The 22,173-nt window shown below is 40.4% G+C and overlaps 1 protein-coding gene across 1 annotated transcript in view; it reads left to right on the plus strand.

Moving 5' to 3' along the window:
- Positions 1–4,619: 4,619 nt before the first annotated feature.
- CLASP1 (cytoplasmic linker associated protein 1) overlaps positions 4,620–22,173 on the plus strand; it is a 372,718-nt gene continuing 355,164 nt past the window's right edge. The window contains exon 1 of the mRNA XM_064287366.1: positions 4,620–5,039. The gene's annotated coding sequence lies outside the window, so the exon portion shown is untranslated. The remainder of the gene's footprint in view (positions 5,040–22,173) is intronic.

A 22,173-nucleotide genomic window follows, 5' to 3' on the forward strand; every position in this document is an offset into this window, starting at 1 on the left:
AATTTACATCTCCAACACTGATCTTTCTCCTGAATTTCAGACTCATATATCTTATGCCTTCTTAGTATTTCTATGTGGATACTCAGTAACATCTGTTATAAATTGAATACTGTACCCTGAAAATGTGTTGGAATCCTAACCCCTATGCCTGTGGATGCAATCCATTTGGGAGTAGGGTTCTTTGTTATGTTAATGAGGGATCATATCAGTGCAGAGCATGTCTCACTTTTCAGATATAAAAAGCAGATTAGGCACAGAGAAGTAAGCACAAACACAACATACCACATGGAGGCTGCCCAGGAATCAAGAAATGCCAGGTCTACAGAAACTGAATGACATCCTTCCCCAGAGATGACACAGAGAGAGAGCCTTCCCCTACAGCTGGTGCCCTGAATTCGAACTTTTAGCCTTCTGAACTTTGAGAAAATAATTTCTGTTCTTTTAAATCACCCACCTGTGGTATTTCTGTCACAGCAGCACTAAAAAACTAAGACAGCGTCTCGAAGTTAACATCTCCAAAGTGGATTTCTTATTTTCTCAGAATCCCAACCTACTTCTCCCATAGTCTTCCCCATTTCAGTAAATGGTAACTCCATTGTTCAAATTGCTCTGGCCAAAGTATTGCAGGTACCTTCTTTTTCTTGCATCCTACAACAATTGTACAACAATTAACACAGCAAATCCTGAGTGCTACCCTCTGAATATATGTAGACTCTGAGACCTCACCCCTACACTGCTCCCACCCTGACCCAAGCCACCCTTGTCTCTCACCTGGAGTACTATAATAGCCCCCCTAAGTGTTTTCCCTGCTCCCCTACAATCTATTCTCAAAAATAGAAGCCAAAGTGATTCTTCAAAAATATGTCAAATCATGTTACTTCTCTGTTCAAAGCTTCCAGTGGCTTCCCATCTCACTCAGTAAAAGCCAAAGTCCTTAAATTCCTACACAATTTGGCATCCTGTTAGCTCTCCAACCTCATTTCCTACTTTTTCCCTTCTGCACCCTGTTTCTGCCACTCTGGCTTTCTTTTTGTTCCTAGAATGTTCCTGCATCAGAAAATCCCTGTATCCACTGTTCTCTCTACACAGAATGTTCTTCCCCCAGATAATGTACATTTCTTGCTCCCTCACTTCCTTTGGGTCTTTGCTTAGTTTGCCTTCTCAGTGGGTCCTTCTCCCCATTAAGAAGAGATTATTTAAACAGAAATTTCTTTCCCTATCCTCAGCACTCCCCGTCTCTCCCCTTCCTGCTTCATTTTTTTCTCCCAGAAGACTTATCCTGACATAGTACCTATTTTACTTATTATTTTCTTTATTTTTGCTGCTTTGGGAAGCGTTTGGCGTATAGTGAGTATATGATATTCGCTGAGTGCAGAATGCTACTTATAATGCACACATATTCACTGCAGCTTTAACTGTACTGGTTCCATGAGTGTTTGTACATTGGGATATCACTGCTGATGTCAGACGTATCTTGGCTGAAAGCAGACAATGCCCAAAAGATGTTTACCTGTGTTTTACTGACTATGCAAAGACATTTGACTATGTGCATCATAACAAATTATGGATAACATTGCGGAGAATGGGAATTCCTGAATGCTCAATTGTACTTACACGAAACCTGTACATAGATCAAGAGGCAGCTGTTTGAATAGAACAAGGGGATACTGCATGGTTTAAAGTCAGGAAAGGTGTGCATCAGGGTTGTATCCTTTCACCATACCTATTCATTCTGTATGCTGAGCGAATAATCCGAGAAGCTGATCTACTGGACTACAAGAAGAACCAGGCATCAGGATTGGAGGAAAACTGATTAACAACCTGTGTTACACAGACGACACAACCTTGCTTGCTGAAGGTGAAGACTTGAAGCACTTGCTGATGTACATCAACGACTACAGCCTTCAGGATGGATTACACCTCAACATAAAAAAGAAATTTCACAACTGGACCAATAAGCAACATCATGATTAAAGAAAAAAATACTGAAGTTGTCGAGGACTTCATTTTACTTGCATCCACAATCAACACCCATGAAAGCAGCAGTCAAGAAATCAAATGATGTATTGCATTGGGCAAATCTGCTGCAACAGACCTCGTTTAAGTGTTAAAAATCAAAGATGTCACTTTGAGGTCTAAGGTGCGCCTGACCCAAGCCGTGGTGTTTTCAATCACCTCATATGCATACAAAAGCTTGACAATGAACAAGGAAGACTGAAGAAGAATTGATGCATCAGAATTATGGTATTGGTGAAGAATACTGAATATACCATAGACTGCCAGAAGAACAAACAAATCTGTCTTGGAAGAAGCAACAGCTAGAACGCTCCTTAGAAGCGAGGATGGAGGAACTTGAGGTCATGTACTTTGGAAAGGTATGAGCCCCTGGAGAAGAACATCATGCTTGGTACAGAGTCAGTAAAAAAGAAGAAGACCCTTAAAAAGATGGATTGACACAGTGGCTGCAACAATGAGTTCAAACATAGCAATGATTGTGAGGACGGCGCTGGACCAGGTAGTGTTTCGTTCTGTTGTATACAGAGTAGCTATGAGTCTGAACCATCTCAATGTCACCTAGCAACAATACAACAATTTACATAAAACAATAGTATGATATGTGGTGTATCTTAAGGCCTCCATAAATGCTTTATATAACTGGAGTATGTATTCAGCTTCCACTTCCAGGATCACTTTCAAAAACAGTCCTTTCACTGTGTTGCTACCTCTAGTCAAGGACCTGAAACACTCAAGCGTGAATTTCTCTCCTTGGTTTCAAAATCTTCCCCATCCTACTTATCAAACTTTACTTCTCAGAGTTCCCTGTATTTTTTTTTTCCATTTCACTTAGCCTGCTCTCTTCATTGTCCTCCTCCTACATGACCTACTCCTCCCTCATGGACTTTTCCCCGTGATGCTTCTTCTTTGGAATGCTCTTTCATCATCACTCACTCATTTTCAAAAGGTTGCTTGTGCTTTCACACAAAAGACGTTACCCTTCCTACATCCCACCAGGAGTTACATCCTCTGTGCCATCTATACCCCTTCAAACCACAGGCCTTTCCCTTTTCTGGACTCCTGGAGGGCCTAAACATGGCTTTATTTTAGCTTAGTCTCTCCAACCATAAGGACTCAATCCCTGAGGATGAGATGCATTATCTCAGAGTTCTCCTGTACTTCCCTCCCGACACACACACACCCTGCCGGCTCCAAGATGGACACACAGTAACCCCAGTGGATGCACTGGATACCCAGACGGGGAAAGTCAACTCGCACTTGTTGAAGAGAAAATTAGTAACAGACATCTTTCATCTTACTGTTTTTCTTATCCAGGAAACCAAATATTAACCTTAAAAAGCCTGCCAGCAACTGCTCTACAGCTACGTAAATTTGTCTTTTCCTGCTAGAAAAAAAAAATCAACAAAACATTACCTCCTGATTTAATGAAAAGGACTCGAGACTCCTAATGTAAAGCTCAGTAAGTGTCACGGCTGCAGATGGGTGGAGGGCCAAATTATTAGCAGCCAGGACGGAAGTAACCTGATGCAGGCAATACCCGACTTACTACTATTCTAGTTATGACTAACCTTTTTTGTACATCTTATCTTCAGTAATATGTACTACACACAATGTTGCATTCTCAGATGTTCATTAGCAGATAGTCAAAGACCAAATTTTTAAAAATACTGATAATAAAAGGCAACAATAATAATAAAAAAGAGGTATTGGACTTACGACAGAACCTACTTAAGATGAAGTCGCAGAATTGGAATCCCACTGGTAAGGTGTGGACTGCCTCTATTAGCTGATCTCCCTAAGCGGGGAGGCGGGGGAGGGAGGCGGTGGGGCCAATCAAGTTAAGATTAGCCAATGGTTGGTCTTCTATTTTCCCCCCTTCTCTTTATAAACCTCATTGTAATCAGCTTACTTGGAGCCATTTGCTTTTTTTTCTAGAACCAGAATGGTCTCCCTATACGTACATTAAAAAAAAACCCGTTGCCATTGAAAGATTAATAAACCTTATGTTTCAATTTCTTTAAATTTTGATTAATTTTAACAGATTATAAGAGTGAGTTTCTAAAAGACAATGCATGAGCTTACACCGAAAGCTTTGAATCTCAAAATACCAGCAAGTGTAGGCGCTTGAAGCAGCAAAACCGTGGGTCTTTCAGGTTCCCCCTGTAAGCTGCAGTCTTCTTTCTTCCAAAAAAAGTACCCTACACATTATCCGAGAGTAAAGCGCAAGGGGGCACCGAAGCAGCGTTATTTGTGGGGACGCTCAACTAAAAAAATTCTGGCTGGAGGTCCCAAGGGTCTCCAAGGCCGTCCCCGGGGCGCCCGCCCCAGGAAGGCAAAGACCCTAAGAAGTCGTGCTTCCGGCACAAGTGTGCGCCTGCTCGCGGGGAAGAGCGGAGGCAAAGCCCTGCTACGGGAAGGCACAGGGCCAAACTTCCTTTATCGAAACCGCCAGATGGGGAGCGGGACTCCAGTAACCCAGAAGTGAAAGGCGGCTTCCTTCAGGTATTAGACTCCGACCAGAGGAAGTCCCAGCCGGAAGACTTTTGTCGAGGTTTTCGTGACTCCTCTTGCCACACTCCCGGGTTTCTGGTGCCCTGTATTGCTTTGGCCACTTAGATCCGACCCTCCTGATCTAGCCCGAGTTTACACAGCTTCCCCAGAGGCCGAACTACACTTGGCCACCCTTTCCTTAAAGAACCTTTTCCTGTATGGGTCCCCGTCCGGGTCAACTGGCGTTCTCCGCAGAGGCCAAAACGTTCGGGCTTTCAGCTCGCGACACCCGCCTCGGCCAGGCTGGCGCCGGCGCGGGGCGTCACCATAGAGAGGCAGTCACCTCTCTGGTCTCGGCTTACACTCTCTATGGTCAGACCGGGTCGGCTTCGGTGAGGGGAAGGGAGAGGTAGTGCGCAGGCGCCCTCGGCTTTTTTTTTTAAGCCCCGCACCGAGCGTGTAACCTCATTGGGGTGGAGGAGAAGGCGGTGGCCGTCTGGTGCGCAGCGGCAACAGTCGTGAATAACACGGCCGTAAGTATCCGGTTAGGGCGAGGAGATGAGAGCACGGCCGTCTGAGGTCTCCATCCGCCTCCCCGCAGGCTGGGCGCGCCGTGTGGTGGGTGAGGGTCTGTCCAGCGCTGTCATCGGTTCTTGGGCGCACTTTGGGGGGAGGGGGCGGCTCTTTGGTGGGAACTAGGGCGAGGAGCTGGGTGGAAGGTTGTTTATCCGACCAGGAGGTCGCTGGTCCCAGGCTGCTTTGCAGGGGTGGGGGGGCGGCTGTGGGGTCGGCCCGGCTTTGTGTACCCTTCTCCCTCTCCCGGACCGCACCCCAGCCCCGCTCCTGACCAGTCTCCTCGGCCGGCCGGGAGAAGTCGACGAGTCCCAGGTCGTGTTTGAAAGGAGCCTGGAACTGCGAGGAGAGGGAAGGAGGGGAGAAAGCCACAGCTCGTCTTCGGCGGGGGACGGGTGTGGAGAAAGATCCGGAGGAAGGGGTGCTGAGGAGGCGGGCGGCCGTGGCTCCCAGCCGGGCCAGACAAAAGCTGAGCGAGGGGCGCCGTGCGGAGCAGCCTGCGGGCGGGAGGCGGAGGGGCGCCTTCGTCCTCGGGGCCGCCGAAGAGCTGCTTCCCGAGGCGGGCAGCGGCCAAGTGCTGAGTTAGCCCCGTGCAGCCTCCCCAACTTGCCTTTGTTGTTCCCTGGTATTGGCAGAGGCGCTCTGACGAAGATGCGTGTGTGATCTTGCACGTTAGCCTGGTTGGGTACAATGGAGCTAATCGAATTTGGCTTTCCATTTTCCGAGCTATCAGGATGAGTATGGGGATTCCAGAGGCTAACTTATTACATAATGTATCTAAAATAGTTTTTTTTCCCCTTTTTCTAAAATTAAAAAAATCTAGGTGGAGCCTAAAGCAACTCGTGTTGCATCTGAGTTGAGTTTCACACCCTCTGTAATGAGGTTTATTAAATACTGACCAGTCATAGGAGCCGTGAGTTTTGTTTTTTTTTAAAATAATATTTTATTGTATTTTCTGTGAAAGTTTACACAGCAAGTTAGGTTCCCATCTAACAATTACTACACAAATTGTTCAGTGACATTGGTTATATTTTTCACAATGTGTCACCGTTTTTATTAATTTCGTTCCGGGTGTTCCGTTTCTAGTAATATAGTTTCCCTGTCCCTTTACCCTTTCATCTTTGCTTTAAAGTAATTGTTGACCATGAGGTCTCAGGTAGAACCCGGGAGCTCTTTAAACATGATACTTGAGTTTGTAAATGTGACAGTAAAAGCTTCAGATTCCCTAGTCCGTTGGGAGGCGGTGATGCCTAAGAGTCAGAAGTCAGAGGTGGTTGTAAGTTACCATGTGCCTGCGCCCTATTGGGGTGGTACAGTCCGGTATCAATTCTGGCTTTTAAATTTGTTATTTTTATTACTATTATGATTCGTGACATTTACTGAACTCTTGGTATGTGCCTGTCAAGTATTTTGTCTGCTCATCAAGCCAGTGGGAGAATAGAAACATTGATGCAGAGACCATATAAATAAAAATAACATGGCCTGAATGTTTATTTTTCCCATTTGCTAAGATTAAAATTTGCTGAACTGTTTGCTTATTCATCCTTGTGAAATTGTAATTGCGCTTTTTTTAACAGTTGCTACTTAAATCCGTTTATATAGTTCATTGTTTACTATTGGCTAATGTGTCGTGCTGTTTTATTTTTATCGAGTTTCAGCCAAAGCTTTTAATTTGCACAACTAAGATTAACCAAAGTCTGAACTCCTCTGCAGACTTTGGAGGTGGTGCAGGCGTTGAGTATTGTATCTCCATGTTAAAATTGAAGTTGCAAATACAGAAAAGGCGTTTGCTAAATTTACACTGTAAATTTGTGTTAGAATGGAAAATTCAGGTCTCTTAATGTCACGTTTTTAATTAATCCACAGACTGGACTTTATCATGGAAAGTAGGGAAATGTTTTATTGTACTGATAGCAGCCAAACATCTGAAGCTTCTGTGACCGCTGTGACAGAGTTGCTTGAGTGTAGTTCAGATGATGGGGACTTGCTTTTTATAGAGCAAGATTTCAGATCCTGGAAATAGGTTGACAGGAATGTTGAGAAATGATTGGCCAGAAGAACCTTGAGTTTGTTGTTTAGATATATTATACTTGATTAGCTAGTTTTGGATTTAGAGTTTTTGTTTCAGCATTTTGTTAATTCTACTTTCTTATGTAGGTCAGTCTCTTGATTTTTAAAGTTGAGTGAGATAGTTTCTTAGACGCGAGACTGCAAGTAATTATCTGGGACTCCATTCATTCTTAAAAGTCTTCCACTTAAAGTTGTAGTGCTTAGTGGTATGACGTACTCTTTTATTTCATGGTAGTATTGGCAAATATTACAGTCATTTAAGGGGTTATAAATATTGAGCCCAGAGCCCTTTGGGTTATTAACACAGTTTTTATAATGTCAGACTGGTTGTCAAATGAAATAGTGGAAATATCTGTCACGTAGTAGACAGTAGCAAAGAAAAACAAATGTGTAAAAACAATCATTTAAAAGACCTTTTAGAAAAGAAGGATCTATTAGTCTTTAAAAAAAAGCTTAAGTAAAGAGGAAATCATCGACTACACAGTTTCTCGTTTCTAAAATATAATTTGTAGAAATGAACTCGTCTTTCTTTACCCAGTGCCCGCGGAGGTGTCATCCATAATGTGTGTTTGTTTGTTTGCTTAAATGATCTCTCAAGGTCCAGAGTTTACTGATTGTTTCTAGCTGGTTCTTCATCATTCTGGGGCTGCTTTCTTTATGCTGAGATCGTTACTACCACACAGAATGCTTTTCTTCCCCAAACTTTTGTAGCAGTCTGCCTCTCCCCTTGCCCCATGGATCCCTGAAGATCTACCTCAGATACATGCAGGTGACATTTCCTCCATACCTTTTTTGACTTCTCATTGGTTTGCTGCCTGGAAGTCACCTCACTTCTTGCTGTTTCCTGTTTTGTCCATTACTTTCCTCCTTGGAGAAGATTCCCTCCTGTGCATTTACTCTTCCCTGGATTCTTCAAGGCACTGAGATTTTACAGAACACATTGCGGTCTCCTCTGTTGCTTACTGCAGAACTTACATACCACTAGTGGGAACTGTAAAGTGTGTGATAGAATAAATGAAATATATCATAATTTAGAATAATAGAATTTGAGCATTGGAAGAGCACTTAGAGGACCTGTGGTCCATCATCTTACTTTACATCTGCTACATTTCTGGCCATCAGCCTTAAACTGCAGGCATTTCTGTTACTGGACAGTTCTGATTAATAGAAAAGTTTTCAGACTGTGCCAATATTTGCTCCCCTTCTTTTACCTGTTGACCTTACAGTTATACCCCCGGAAGTAACATGTTAAGTCTGCTTCTTCTCCGCATAATAAACCCATTGTTGTTGAATCGACTCCAACTCATAGCAACCCTATAGGACAGTGTGGAACTGCCTCACAGGGTGGCCAAGGAGCCGCTGGTAAATTTGAACTGCCGACCTTTTGGTTAGCAGCAGTAGCTCTTAACTACTGTGCCTCCAGGGCTCCTGTCCATATAGTGGTCCTTCACATTTCCTAGGGCAGTCATCAGGTGCTGGATACTGAGAAGGTACAGTTGAAAAGACATGCATATGTAGTCCGACTCTTGTGGGGTTTATAGTCTAGTAGGGAGACAAACAGCATTAGGAATTGATGTGAGTTAAGCTGGAGGTATGCAAATAGCCGTAGATCCTCTGTTTCCTCCTGGCTCAATGTAGTTGTTTACCATGCTCTTTCTTGGCAACTCTGTTTTATTAGTGTCCTTTAAATGCAGTATCTAAAGTAAAGCTCAAGGCTTTGATATGACTTGACCATAACAGTATACAGCTATTTCCTAAGGTTAGGAAACTGTATCAGCAGTTTTCAAACTTCGTCGTGTATTTGGTCTCTGCCCTGTGACTTTGGGCCGATAAATGAATCTCTCTGTGTTTTAGTGTCTTCATCTATAAAGTGGTTGGGGAGGATTATTGATAGTACTGGTAAGGTTGTTGTGAGGATTAAATGAGATGGTCATGTAAAGTGTGAGAACAGTGTCTGGCATGTAGGAGGTAGGTAATACATGGTTGTTACTGTTTTTGAGTTGATTCTGACTGATGGTGGCCCTGTGTGTGCAGAGTAGAATTGCTCAGTAAGGATTTCAAGGCTGTGATGTTTGGGAAGTATATTGCCACGGCTGCCTTCTGAGGCGCTTCTGGGTGAGTTCGAACCACCAACATTTTCAGCTAGTAGTGGAGCGCTTAACCATTAAAAAAGTTAAAATTAGTAATGGTGTAATAGTAGCTGCAGAAGTTAAGTCACCAGAATCTCCTGGATAGCTTGTTAAAATGCAGACGCCTGGCCTTATTTATCCCTTCTGCCCAGAGATTTTGGTCAGTTAAGCCCGCGTGAGGTAGCTCCCCAGGTGATTCTTAGTACCCCAAAGCTTGAGAATTCTGTACTCTATATTAATGCTGCCAGTAATTGCATTAGCTTTTACAAATTTAAATTTAAAGAATTACCCAAGCAATTCATCAAGTAATAGATGAATACATTCTAAAAGATCCAAGAGTGCATATAACGGGAAAGGAATGGCCCCAGTACTAGGCCTCTTCTGAGGTAACCCCACTTATCAGTTTGGAATGTATGCTTCTAAACACTGTTACCCTTTTTTATAGCTGCATATATAGGAATGTCTTTATGATAGTAACACCAGGTTTAAAAACAACGAACAATTTTCAAAGCACTTCGACACTGATAATCTTATTTGCTTCCTTCAGAGTCTTATGAGGTAGGCAAGGGAAATGTCATCATTGTCCTGTTAATATACAAATGAGAAACCAAGCCCTCCCAGTTAAATTCTGGTACGTGTTAGAACTAGGATGGAAATTGGGCCTTCTGTCTCTCAGCCAAATGTTCTTTTCGTTTAAATGCACTGGCCCTTAGCTACGTGATTCTTTTGGGTTATGTTGAAGTTGTGGTTCGTGAAAGCTTTTACAGTTATATGTAAGATTTATCTTTTTGGTAAAAAAGAAACTAGAATTACCCTTGGTGGTTATCTGTTAGCATGGCCATTTGGGTGAGTCCACTTCATTCAAGATTGCTGAGGTTTGATGTGTCCACTCACCGCTTTCCACAGTCTATAACTGTTGTCCAGTCAACTCTCCAAGTGGCATCAGTCAAATTTATTTATAGCCTTATAAATAAATAATATAAATACCATTTATATTATTAAGCAAATGTAAATATTATGTAGCATATTTATGTAATAAAGTAGGTACAAATATATTTAAATGTAAATATATTATAAATATATTATTATTTAATAATAATTATAATAATAAAGCAATAATACAGAAAGTCAGACGAGAGGGTGGAAACCACATCAAACCTTCATAAAACAAGCTATTCTCTCTTAATGTATCACCCTTTGAGACCGTCCATATGTTCGTGCTTTTTAGTAACCAGCCTTGGGTGTTGCATGTTTACGCATAGTTTTCCATGTAACTTTGTCGTATTTGAGTTGATGTGGCAAATTTGGTAAACTGTTCAGGTTCTTTGACATGTAGGAGTCCTTTTTTTTTTTTTGGTATTAACAAGTAGTATAAGAGTGAATATCTTTTTGCATATAGTCTGTTTCTTTTGTGTTATTTCCTTTGGATAAATTCAAAGAAGTGGGATTTTTGGATCGAAGGGTATTATCATTTTTTTGACTTTTGATACTTACTGCCTGATTGCTGACCAAAAAGTTGTACCAGTTTACAGTTTCCCCCAGCAATCTTTAAGGGTGTACCAGTTTTAGCCAATGTTTACCAACTTCTGATAATATAATTAAAAAATTTTTTTCTACTGTAAGCAGTGTAGAATGGTGTATTATTTTATTTTTCATTACTTATATTTATTTTAAAAAGAAATAACGAGGGACTTCATATGAACACACTCTGTGAAGTTTGTATTCAGTATTACATGTAGGTGATCTGTCTTGCTTCTGTAGTTTTCTGTGCTGCCCTGCATTACCAAAGCAGGTAACTATGGAGGGCAATGAACCCCAGCCCTGTGGGACAGCATTGGTCTATCTGTCCACATCAGAACGTAATCATCTAACATTTTTGTGGCCTGTCTTCAAGCGTTTCTATAAACAGTAGTGTTCCAGGGCCCGACGTGAACTGTACTAAAGCAGAAAGTCTGGGTGTCTGCTGTATTATGCTAACAGCTTCTCCAAGTGATTCTGAGGCCACTGAAGTTTGAGAGTGGCCTCTGGGGACGACCTTCTGGCTAATGTTCTGCTCAGTTTCATCACAGATTGTGTCTTTCCTGTGGGCAGAGGCCAGCTCTGTTATGAACGGTTGCTCAGACATGCTAACAGAGGCCTGTTGTACAGAGAGAATGAGTTGTGTAGCAGTGCCCTTCCTCATGAAGAGTAGCTGGGATCATTCTAGGAACAATAAGCCAGTCTTTCTAGGAGAAGTAGAACTGCATAAAAACGGCTCTTTTTTCTGAAGTCTTCTTGAGGTTCTAATGGCTGTTTTATTTAAGTTCTGATAAATCATGAAGTCCTGGCCCAAGTGATGTCCGGTTTAACATTTGGTTGGTCCAGGGTGTCACAATAAGCAATAACTTCCTCAAGTGGAGCACCCACCCTCGGCCCGGCACTGAGCTGGGTACTTGATGTATACTTTTGCCAGTTCTTGTAGCAACCTTTAAAAACCAAAACCCATTGCCACTGAGTTGATTCCAAGCCATAGTGACCCTGTAGGACAGAATGGAACCGTCCCATATAGTTTCCAAGGCTATAATCTTCAAGGAAGCAGACTGCCACATCTTTCTCCTGTGGAGCGGGCTGGTGGGTTTGAACTGCTAACCTATCAGTTAACAGGGGGCACTTAACCACTGTGTTGCCAAGGTTCCTTCAACAATCTTTAAAAACCCAGTGCTGTCGAGTGGATTCCGACTGATAGCATCTTTAAAAGTAGGTGCTATTTCCATTTTGTAATGAAAGGAAGCCAAGGCCCAGAGAAGTTGAATAATTTGGTCATGATCACACAGCTACGGCATAGCAGAGTTTGGCCCTCGGATTCTTCACGTTCCTTTCTGTTTATCTCGTTTTCAGTTCACATTATTATTCCTTCCTGAAAGATCAGTGGGTTGCCTTGGGGGAGGGTCTCTTCCCACCATCTGGCGCATCTGAAGATAACTTACTAGTCAGGAGGGACTTAGAGATGCAGGGTTCCACTAGGGTCTTCGTGAGGGTTAGATCATATGACCTCAGTCCTTTTTATTAGATTTGAGCCTGTGATTTAAAATCTACCCTTGGACAATCCACATTGCTGAAGACCCGGTAGTAGCTTTTTAGTTACGTAAGTTCTGTACCACTCAACTCGATATATATTTTGTTTTGAATTTTCAGTCCCTTCTCCCCACCCCCCCACTTCATTCCCTTAAAACGGAATACATGGATATTGTGTGCATTCCTGCTTTGCTGCTTGGAACATCATACAAGACACTTAAATGCGAGTTCCTGTCCCTACTTTTAGTTTTGTGTAGTTATTTAACTTTTCAGTGATTTGTGTTCCAGGACCTTCGGGATAGGGTGTGTGTTACACTCCCTCCCACCGCATCGCTGTAGTGCCTGCTCTAGTAGCATACAAGTGGTGTGCTTCATGTTTTTTAATTGAGTTGTGAAGCTAAACAGATCTTTGTGAAGACGTGGGGAAGTTGCAGAAAATCCTCTTTAAAAGATTATTGATTAGTGTATTGTAAAGTTCTGCCAAGGTTATCATTCAGGTCCTTTTAAGTCTTTTTCTCAAGTGTGAGGATTGGTAATAGAATCTTGGTCTTTGAAATGCCTTAGGATTTTGTGTGTGTGTGTATGTGTGTGTGACATATGGTATTTGGATAAACATTAGTTATGTTGCATAATATGGGATTCGTTTCATGGATGACTGAAATTTTTTAACTTATTTAAAATTACGATGACTGAGTTTTATATTGGGAATTATACTTATTTTAATGGTGATCTTGTATATCTAGTCTTTTTGATACATGTTCTTAGTTTCAGAAGTTATTCATAAGTTTATGTAATGTATATGTATTTATTAACAAATACATAAATACATCTTCCTGGAAAATTCTTCTTTCCTCTAGAAATTCCACAAGTTAGACTAGTGAAGAAGTATCTAATCTTTCTCTCTGGGTCCGTATTATCGTGTTTACCTACACCTCACTCCGGTGTTCAGTAGGGTCTAGTGTTACTTGTCTTAAGTGATCAGGCTCTCTTGGGAGTGCATCTTGTAGGCTGTAGTCCAGATGTCAGAGAAGGAAAGACTCATCCTGAAGTGCCTTTGGCATTTTGTTTTGCGGTTGGTTTTGACTCCTGTGTCGGTATTTATTAGTGCCTTGTTACGTAAACACTTTAATCATCTGAGATACTGGTTATTCAACCAATATTTATTTTAGTAGATCCTTTTTATTAACGGTGAAAACAAGAAAAATAATTTATTCTTGTTTCTAGTTCCAAGCAACATAACAGCGGAGAGACCTCAGCAAATACAGTGTTTCATATGCTCTCAAGATAATTGTCAACCAGCAAAATATTTTAATTCAATAAGAACTTGAACTCTTCAGTAGGAATAGTGGTTTATGCTAGGGGAGTTGGAAGGAAGGATGCTGACTTTTTTTGTTTTTCACTATCTCTCAACTTGGGATGGTGGGCTGTTACGTATCTGAATCTATTAAACAAACAAACAGACAAACGTGTTGTCATCGAGTCGATTCTGACTCACAGCAAGCCTGTGGGACAGGGTAGAACTGCTCCATAGGGTTTCCAAGGAGCAGCTGGTGAATTCACGTTCCCTGCGTTCACGTTCCTGCCTTTTGGTTAACAGCCAGACGTTTAACCACTGTGCCACCAGAGCTCCATCTGGATCTGTAGCTATATCTTTATATATATATTTTGTCTAAAAAGTTTGATTCAAGAAGCTTTTTTTTTTTTTCATTTAAAATATAGGAAAACCTGTTACCTTCCAGATGTAGGATCCTGTTCTGCGGAGGTGGCCCTTTAAAGATAAATGCTCTCAATGCCCTGTGGTGCGCATTTGGGCCGATGGGTGTGGCATTTTAGCCTGTGGCTGACTGAGCTTACCTATTGGCAGTAATTGGCATTCCAGGTAGATTCCCCATGGCCTGTGACTGCATTTTAAGGAGAGCATGGTAGAAAAGGCTTCCGTTGTCTCATTGTTTTTAGAACTCAGAGTAGATTTATGAAATTGTAAAAGGAACATTTGCTTTGACAAGTTAATCTCTAGTTGAAATTGCATAGTAATGATTTTATAGACTCACGAAAGAACGACGATGCCTTGGAAGATTAGAGAAATCTCATTGTAACCGTTTGATTATGTGACTTCTTTTGGAGGAGCTTGCAGGGGATACAGAAAACGGTGTATGTAAGGTGTTAATAAGAAATGGACCTAAAAGTACAGCTAACCATTAATGAAAACTGCTGCCATTAAAATAAGAGAGTTGTTCCAGGATATATTTGGGATAATTAGTAGAGAACGAGCAGACTAGCTACTGTGATCAGAATCCTCATTTAACAGACTTTGCTGGGCGTATGGTGCCTAGTGTCAGGACAGAGAGAGAGGACTAGCTCTGGCCTCAGAGAGCCTAAGACAGAGGCAGACAAGTAGGAGGTGGTTATGCTTCCACGTGTTAAGCGTGCTGCTGTGGGAAGACTGAAGAGGTAGCGCTCCTAACCTGGGGGTGGAGGACGAGGTGTGTCAGCTTTCCATTTTGACCCCGAAGGATCTTAGGTGCCTTCTGCTTATGAGACAGCTGTGTTGCCTGGGCACCTAGCTGTGGACCATGGACAAGGGGACTAACTCTTGGCCACTCTAATGCCTTGTTCCAATTTTGTGGTGTGGCCACAAATGAGCCAAAGAAGCACACTTGCTGAGAGAGGGCTATTTGAAACCAATATTTTGGAGAGAGCCCTAGGTCTTGCTAAAAAGGACTCTTATTTTTCGATCTTTCTTGACTTACCAACTGATCAGTGATTCAATTTTGGAATTTTTTTGAGGGAGCGGTTGTCCTTTTGGGAAATTGGTTGCTATTGACGTTGATTTTGGATAGTGTGGCATTATCAAAATTTTATGATTTTTGTTAGTCACAAGCTTGTTACATGGGTTATTGACTAGATTTTTTTTTTAACTGTACTTTCGACGAAGGTTTACATAACACTATTTTCTCATTATACAGTTAGTGCACATATTGTTTTATGACATTGGTTAACAACCCCATGACATGTCAACACTCTAACTTCTCGATATTGGGTGCCCTATTACCAGCTTTTCTGTCCCCTCCTGCCGTCTAGTCATTGCCCCTGGGCTGGTGTGCCTCTTTTAGTCTTGTTTTGTTTTATGGGCTTGTCTAATCTTTGGCTGAAGAGTAAACCTCGGGAGTGACTTGATTACTGCGCTAAAAGGGTATCTGGGGGCCATACTCTCAGGGTTTCTCCTGACTGTAGAATTTTTTAAAGGCAATTAGGAGGTACACTTTTGTCCCTTTTTATTATGAGTGAACTTAAATCTGTTTTGGTTGTATATGAGGATTTTTTTTTTTATCTTGTTTAATTTAGAAATGAAAAATAGGACTGCTAGTTAAATGATTCAAACATTTTTATTATAAAATATTTTTTAAACAGATCACACAGCCACAGCTTAGCAGAATTTGGGCCTTGGATCCTTCAGCATCCTTTCTATTTATCTCTAATTTTCAGTTCACATTATTATCCCTTTATGAAAGATCAGTGGGTTGCCTTGGGAGAGGGCCTGCCCCCACCATCCCGTGCATCTGAAGATAAGTCACTATCAGGAGGGACATAGAGATGTGTGTATACACAATGTATATGTGGTTTAAAATTTAAGTTTCTCTCCTGTCCTGCCTGCACCCGGTTCCTCTCCCTGGAGGCACCAAAGTTATTAATTATATACATGAAAAAATATATTCCTCTCCCCTTAGGCTTTTTGCCCAAATGGTGTCCTGTAACACACTACCCAGCATTTTGTTGTTTTCACTCAGTATGTTTTGGAAATCCTCCTATGTCAGTACATTGAAGGCTTCATGGTAGCTTTTTCCTTGGCTGAGTAGTATGCCACTGTATGGCACTGTGTGGCACTGTGTGGCATAGTGTAACTACCCAGCCCCCGTTGACGAACATTTTGTTGTTTCTGGTTTTTAGCCTTTACAAACAATGCTGCAAAAAATAATTCTGTAATGTGTTATTTTGCATGTGTATGAGTAAATACATTCCCAGAAGTTGACATTTTGGGTCAAAGTTAATGTGCCTTCAAAACCACCTTAGGGGTTTAAAAAAAAACTGCCTTGGTGGCGCATTGGTGAAGAACTCGGCTACCAACCAAAAGGTTGGTAGTTCGAATCCAACAGCTGCTCCTTGGAAACCCTATGGGGCAGTTCTGCTCTGTCCTGTAGGGTTGCTATGAGCCGGAATCGGTTTGACGGCAACAGGTTTTTTGGTTTTCTGCCAGCAATATGAGAATCGTGTAGTCAATATGGAGCCCTGGTGGTATAGTAGTTAAGAGCTGTGGCTGCTAACCAAAACGTAGTCAGTTCGAATCCACCAGTTGCATCTTAGAAACCTGTGGGGCATTTATACTCTGTCCTGTAGGGTTACTCTAAGTCGGCATTGATTCAACGGCAACGGGTTTGATTTTTTGGTTTTATGGTACCTGGAGGTCCCTAGGTAGCACAGATGGTTTGTGCTTGGCTGCTAACTGGAAGGTTGGCAGTTTGAAACCACTCAGCAGTGCCATGGAGGAAAGGCCTGATGAACTGCTTCTGTGAAGATTGTAGCCAAGAAACCCTCTTGAGCTCAGTTCTACTCTGTGACACGTGGGGTTGCCATGAGGGAGAATCGACTGGATGGCAGCAGGTATGGTACCAGGATTGCAATGCTGTTTGACTTGTAAACGGCTTTGTGGAATCCGTTGGAGAGAGTAGTGTTTAACTAGAAAAAATTTTAACAGATACTTTATAAAGTTTTAAATTTCTTTTGAGTAGGTAATATGTACATGGTTGTAAAGTTTAAAAGGGATGAAAGGATAGGGTAAAATTTAGGTCTTTCTCCCACCCTTTTTCCCATTTTCCCACATCGCATTCCCCAAGGAGCTAATAATTCTAGTTTCTTAGGTAGTCTTCCTGATACTCTGCCCTTTTCCAGGTATATGTGTATAGCTATCCATATTTTACATGCTGCAGTATTGTCCTCCTAGTACCACCACTATTATTATTTAATGTTTATTATTTTTTGTTTTATAAATAATACATTTTCATTGTAGAAAATAGTGTTAATGTTTTTCAAAATACTTTTTCTATGGAAGCAGTATATAAATTTTTACTTTTTAATTTTTGAACAAAAATGACAATATAAACATGTAGTTACCTAGTTTGCTTTTTTCATTAAACTTACTGTAGATATCTTTTATAGCCAATAGGGACATATTTTTTCTGTCATTCTCAGTTGCCGCATAGTATGCTGCTATTTAGATACACTGTAATTTATTTCCCAATTCCCTATTCTAGACATTTAAGGTTATTTTCATGTAAAAAAACGGTGAAGAGCTGCAATGAACATCTTAGCATATTTAACAAATTATTTCTTTGGATGAGTTTTTAGATTTGGACTTGTTGGATCAAATGATATGTTTAAAGACTAACAATAAAAAAAAAAAAACAATAGATGTTGCCAAATTGTCCTGGATAGTTATGAATTTTTATTCTCATCAGCACTATATTAAAGCATGTATTTGATTATATTCAGTTACATTTTAAAATTATCTTTTTGTTTAAATATAGGACTAGGGTGAGGGTTGGATCTTTTGGTATTTGTGAAGAAAGGCGTGTTAATGTTGAATAAAAATAAGCTAATACTAGAAAAATATTGGTGCAGTCACAACTCAATCAGTTTGGGAACTCTGAGTCTATATGAAATGTACAGCTCCATATGTGATAATATAATTAAGGTGTAGACCTCTCCTTATGCTTTTCTTCTGGAATTTTTTCCCCTGAATCTATAAAGTGTAAGGGTAAAAACATTTTAGTGATAGCAGTGTCCTGTTATAGTTGATCTGAGAAATTAAACAAGTTTTTCCTAGCCTCCATGTGTGAACTTAGTAAGTAAGGTACAGATATTTGCTTGAAGTATCATTGCATGGGGCTGGGTAGGAAACAGTATGTGTAGCTGTCATTTTTATTAGGCTTTGTCATTGCTCAGCTAATGATCCAAATTATTTTTCTCCACAAGGTCACTTACGTTGCATTGAAAGGATTTGAAGCTAAAAGTGATAAGATCTGATTTGTCATTGAATAAATGAATGACTCTTCAAAGCCCTCATTTTCCTTCTCTCTCTTCAGCAAGCATAGGGCTCCTTGTTTTTGAAGGATCTGTGATTATGGAGATTTTCCCCTTCCCTCAGATTCTGTGTCCTGGTCCACATCTTGCCAGAGGAAGGCGCAGAAGCAAGGGAAATGCTTGTACAGGGTGAGGGCCACTAAGCAGAAGTATGCATACCAATGCCAGGGCACACCTAAGACCAAGCTTTGCTCATACTTCGGTTCACTGTTGTAGTCTGCCCTTTCCCTGCGTACTGAGGAGTTGTAGAGGAAGTAGATAGCCCCTCAGGAGAGTAACTTGCTCTACTCTGTTGGAATAGATTGTTCACTTGTTTTTCCCTAGTGAAGTGGGGGCTTATTGAGGGCAGCGCCTGGCAGAGTAACTGGCACGTTAGATATTCGGTGGATTTAGGAAACCAGGACCAAGAGCCTTTGTAGATCATATGTATCCTTTCTTGTTTTTCTTCTTTTCATTTTGAAATAATCATATTCATAAGTTGCAAAAATAGTGCAGAATGGTCTTGTTTACCCTTCACCCAGTTTCCCCCTATGGTCACCCATTTCTGATTGTTTTATTCCTTTCCTGCTGCACTGCTCCTTCTTCTCCCTATGTTGCCCCTTTCTCTTTTTTTCCTCGTTCTTGGCCATGCCTTTGGCTTGCCATTGGCACCTGTGGGAGATATTGAACCGTCTGAACTAGAGTTGCTGATCACTCTTCCTAAGGTCACTATAGGAATGCCTGTTGTTCTTCCTCTTCACCTGGTCCTAATGGAGCACCGGCTCAGTATGTGCTGCCGTGCAGGCACTAGTTGCTTCTCTGTAGTCGGGCTCATCTGCTCGTATTTCCTTTCTTGGTCTTTTTTCCTAAACCATTATATCTATCTAAACTTCTTGGAAACCTGTGTGTATTGTTGATGAGAAGCAGCAGCTGTGATTTGGTGGAAATACCCTTGGATTTGGAGTTGGAAGTCCAGGTTCAAATGATAGTTCTGTTACCTACTACTTGCTGTGTGACCCTGGAAGTCACTTTGTTTCTGAATCTGCTTCCTCTTCTTTAAAATGGCATGTTAATAACAGTCTTAGAGAGGTTGGTTTTGTGTATGTGTTAAGGAAAATAGGATTTGCATGACCTTTAGGGAACTGGAAAGTACTGTTTCAAATGTGAAGTAGTCATGCTAATTTTAAATTGCTGAAAAGAGAGCCAAATTTTAAACTTTTGCTACATTACTTATTATAGATTGACTTCTTTATTCAGTAATAGAGAAAAGAAAATCTCCTTTTGATTTTATATTCCCAGCCTTCTTCCTCCTGTCTTCACATTAAGTACCTGGTATGTAATAGGGTTTTCTTTTTCAACTGGGCGTAACCAGCCAGCTCCCTTGGGAAACTGGGATGGCTGTGTCAGCTGTTATGCTGTCAAATGGCATATCAGATGTTCTTCTCTTTTCTTACTCACCTAGGTTTGAGGACCTTAATGTTTGAAAGCCTTTTAGGAAATCTCTCATAGTAGCATATGTATAATCCTTTCTGCTTAGCTTTTTATCAGATTTCATAGTTAGAGATCAACTAACTGTGATTTTTATTTTTTGCATTTAAAGGGGAGACCTGATTTTAATTTATAAATATAATCTATACAATAAGTAGTCAGTATAAAAAGTGGGGGTAAAATGAAAAATTTAAGATTTAGATAATAGAAACAGATTTTATCGTAAGGCCTGGTCTGTATAGAGAGAAACTCCCTTAAATCATTAGGGAATAGGCATTTTTGGAACACTCAACCCAGTAACAGTAGAATATACATTTTTCTCAATTGCACAAGGAACATTCTCCAGGGTAGACCATATGTTAGGCCATAAAACAAGGCATAATAAATTTAAAAGGATAGAAATCATGCAGAGTATGTTCTTTGACCATAATGGACTGAGATTACAAATTAGTAACAGAAAGAAATTTGGGAAATTCATGAATACATAGAAATTAAACAACACATTCTTAAATAGCCAATGGGTCAAAGAAGAAATCACAAGGGAAATTAGGAAATACTCAGATGAATGAAAGCAAAAACATCACATACCAAGACTTATGGGATGCGGTGAAAACAGTGCTCAAAAGAAAATTGATAGCTGTAACCACCTATATAAAATGGAAGAAAGATCTCAATAACCTAACCTTCCACCTTAAGGAACTAGAAAAACAGATGAAACCCAAAGCAAGCAGATGGAGAAAAATAATAAAGACAAGATTGAAAGTAAATGAAATGGGGGGGGGGGGGGAGTAGAGAAAATCAGTGGAACCAAAAGGTAATTCTTTAAAGATCAGCAAAATTGACAAATATTTAGCTTGATTCACCAAGAAAAAGAGAGAGAAGACTCAAAGTACTAAAATAGGAGTAGAAGACAGGACATTGCTGCCAGCTTTACAGAAATAAAAAGAATTATAAAGAAATACTATGAACAATTATGTGTTAACAAATTAGATAACTTAGAGATGAAATGGACAAATTTCTAGAAAGACACAAACTATCAAAACTGACTCAAGAAGAAATAGGAAACCTGAATAGATCTATAGTAAAGAGATTGAATTAGTAGCTTAAAAATAATACATTTAAATAAAAGCCCAGGCTCAGATGGCTTCACATTTGGTGAATTCTACCAAATGTTTGAACACCAGTGCTTCACAAACTCTTGAAAAAAAAAAATAATAATAAGAGGGAACACTTCCCAAATCATTCTGTGAGGCCGTATTACCTTGATACCAAAACTAGACAGAGACATCAGCAGAAGACTGCAGACCAGTATTGTTATGAATGAAGATGTAAAACTCTTCAATAAAATACTAGAAAATAAAAACACTAAAGACATAAAAAAGGATTGCACACTATGACCAAATGCAGTTTATCTCAAGAATGCATGGTTGGTTTAACATCTGAAAAATCAATGGATATAATATACCGTATCAGCAGAATAAAGGACAAAAACCACATGGTTAGCTCAATAGACACAGAAAAAACATTTGAAAAAATCCAACATCTTTCATGATAAAAACGCTTAGCAAACTAGGAAAAGAAGGGAACTTTCTTAGCGTGATAAAGGCCATGCACAAAAACCAACAGGTAACATCACCACACTTAATGAATTGGTTATAAACATGTTAAAAAGGCTGAATTCTCTAAGGTTAGGAACAAGACAAGAGTGGCCTCTCTTGCCGTATCAATTCATTGTTCTGGAAGTCCTACCCAAGGCAATTAGGAAAGAAAAAAGAAATAAAAAGCATCCAGATTGGAAAGGAAGAAGTAAAACTATCTGTATTTGCAGATGGCATGCTTTTATGTATAGAAAATCCTAATGAGGCCACACTCAAAAAAACTATTAAAACTAATGAATGAGTTCATCAGGGATGGAGGCTACAAGATCAGTATGCAAAAATGGATTGGATCACTATACATTAAGAATAAATAGTCCAGAAATGAAATTAAAATAATTCCATTTATAATAGCATTAAAAAAAAAAAATCCTTAGGAATACATTTAACAAAAGAGGAGTAAGACCTGTATACTGGAAACTACAAAAAGTTGTTGAAAGGAATTAGAGAAGATTGAAGTAAATAGACGTGCTATATCCATGGATTGAAAGACTTAATATTGTTAAAATGGCAGTACACTCCAAATTGATCTACAGATTTAACGCAATCCCTGTCAAAAATCCCAATTGCCTTTTTTTTTT

This window comes from Loxodonta africana, chromosome 6 (genome assembly GCF_030014295.1).
Source record: "Loxodonta africana isolate mLoxAfr1 chromosome 6, mLoxAfr1.hap2, whole genome shotgun sequence".
Lineage (NCBI taxonomy): Eukaryota > Metazoa > Chordata > Mammalia > Proboscidea > Elephantidae > Loxodonta > Loxodonta africana.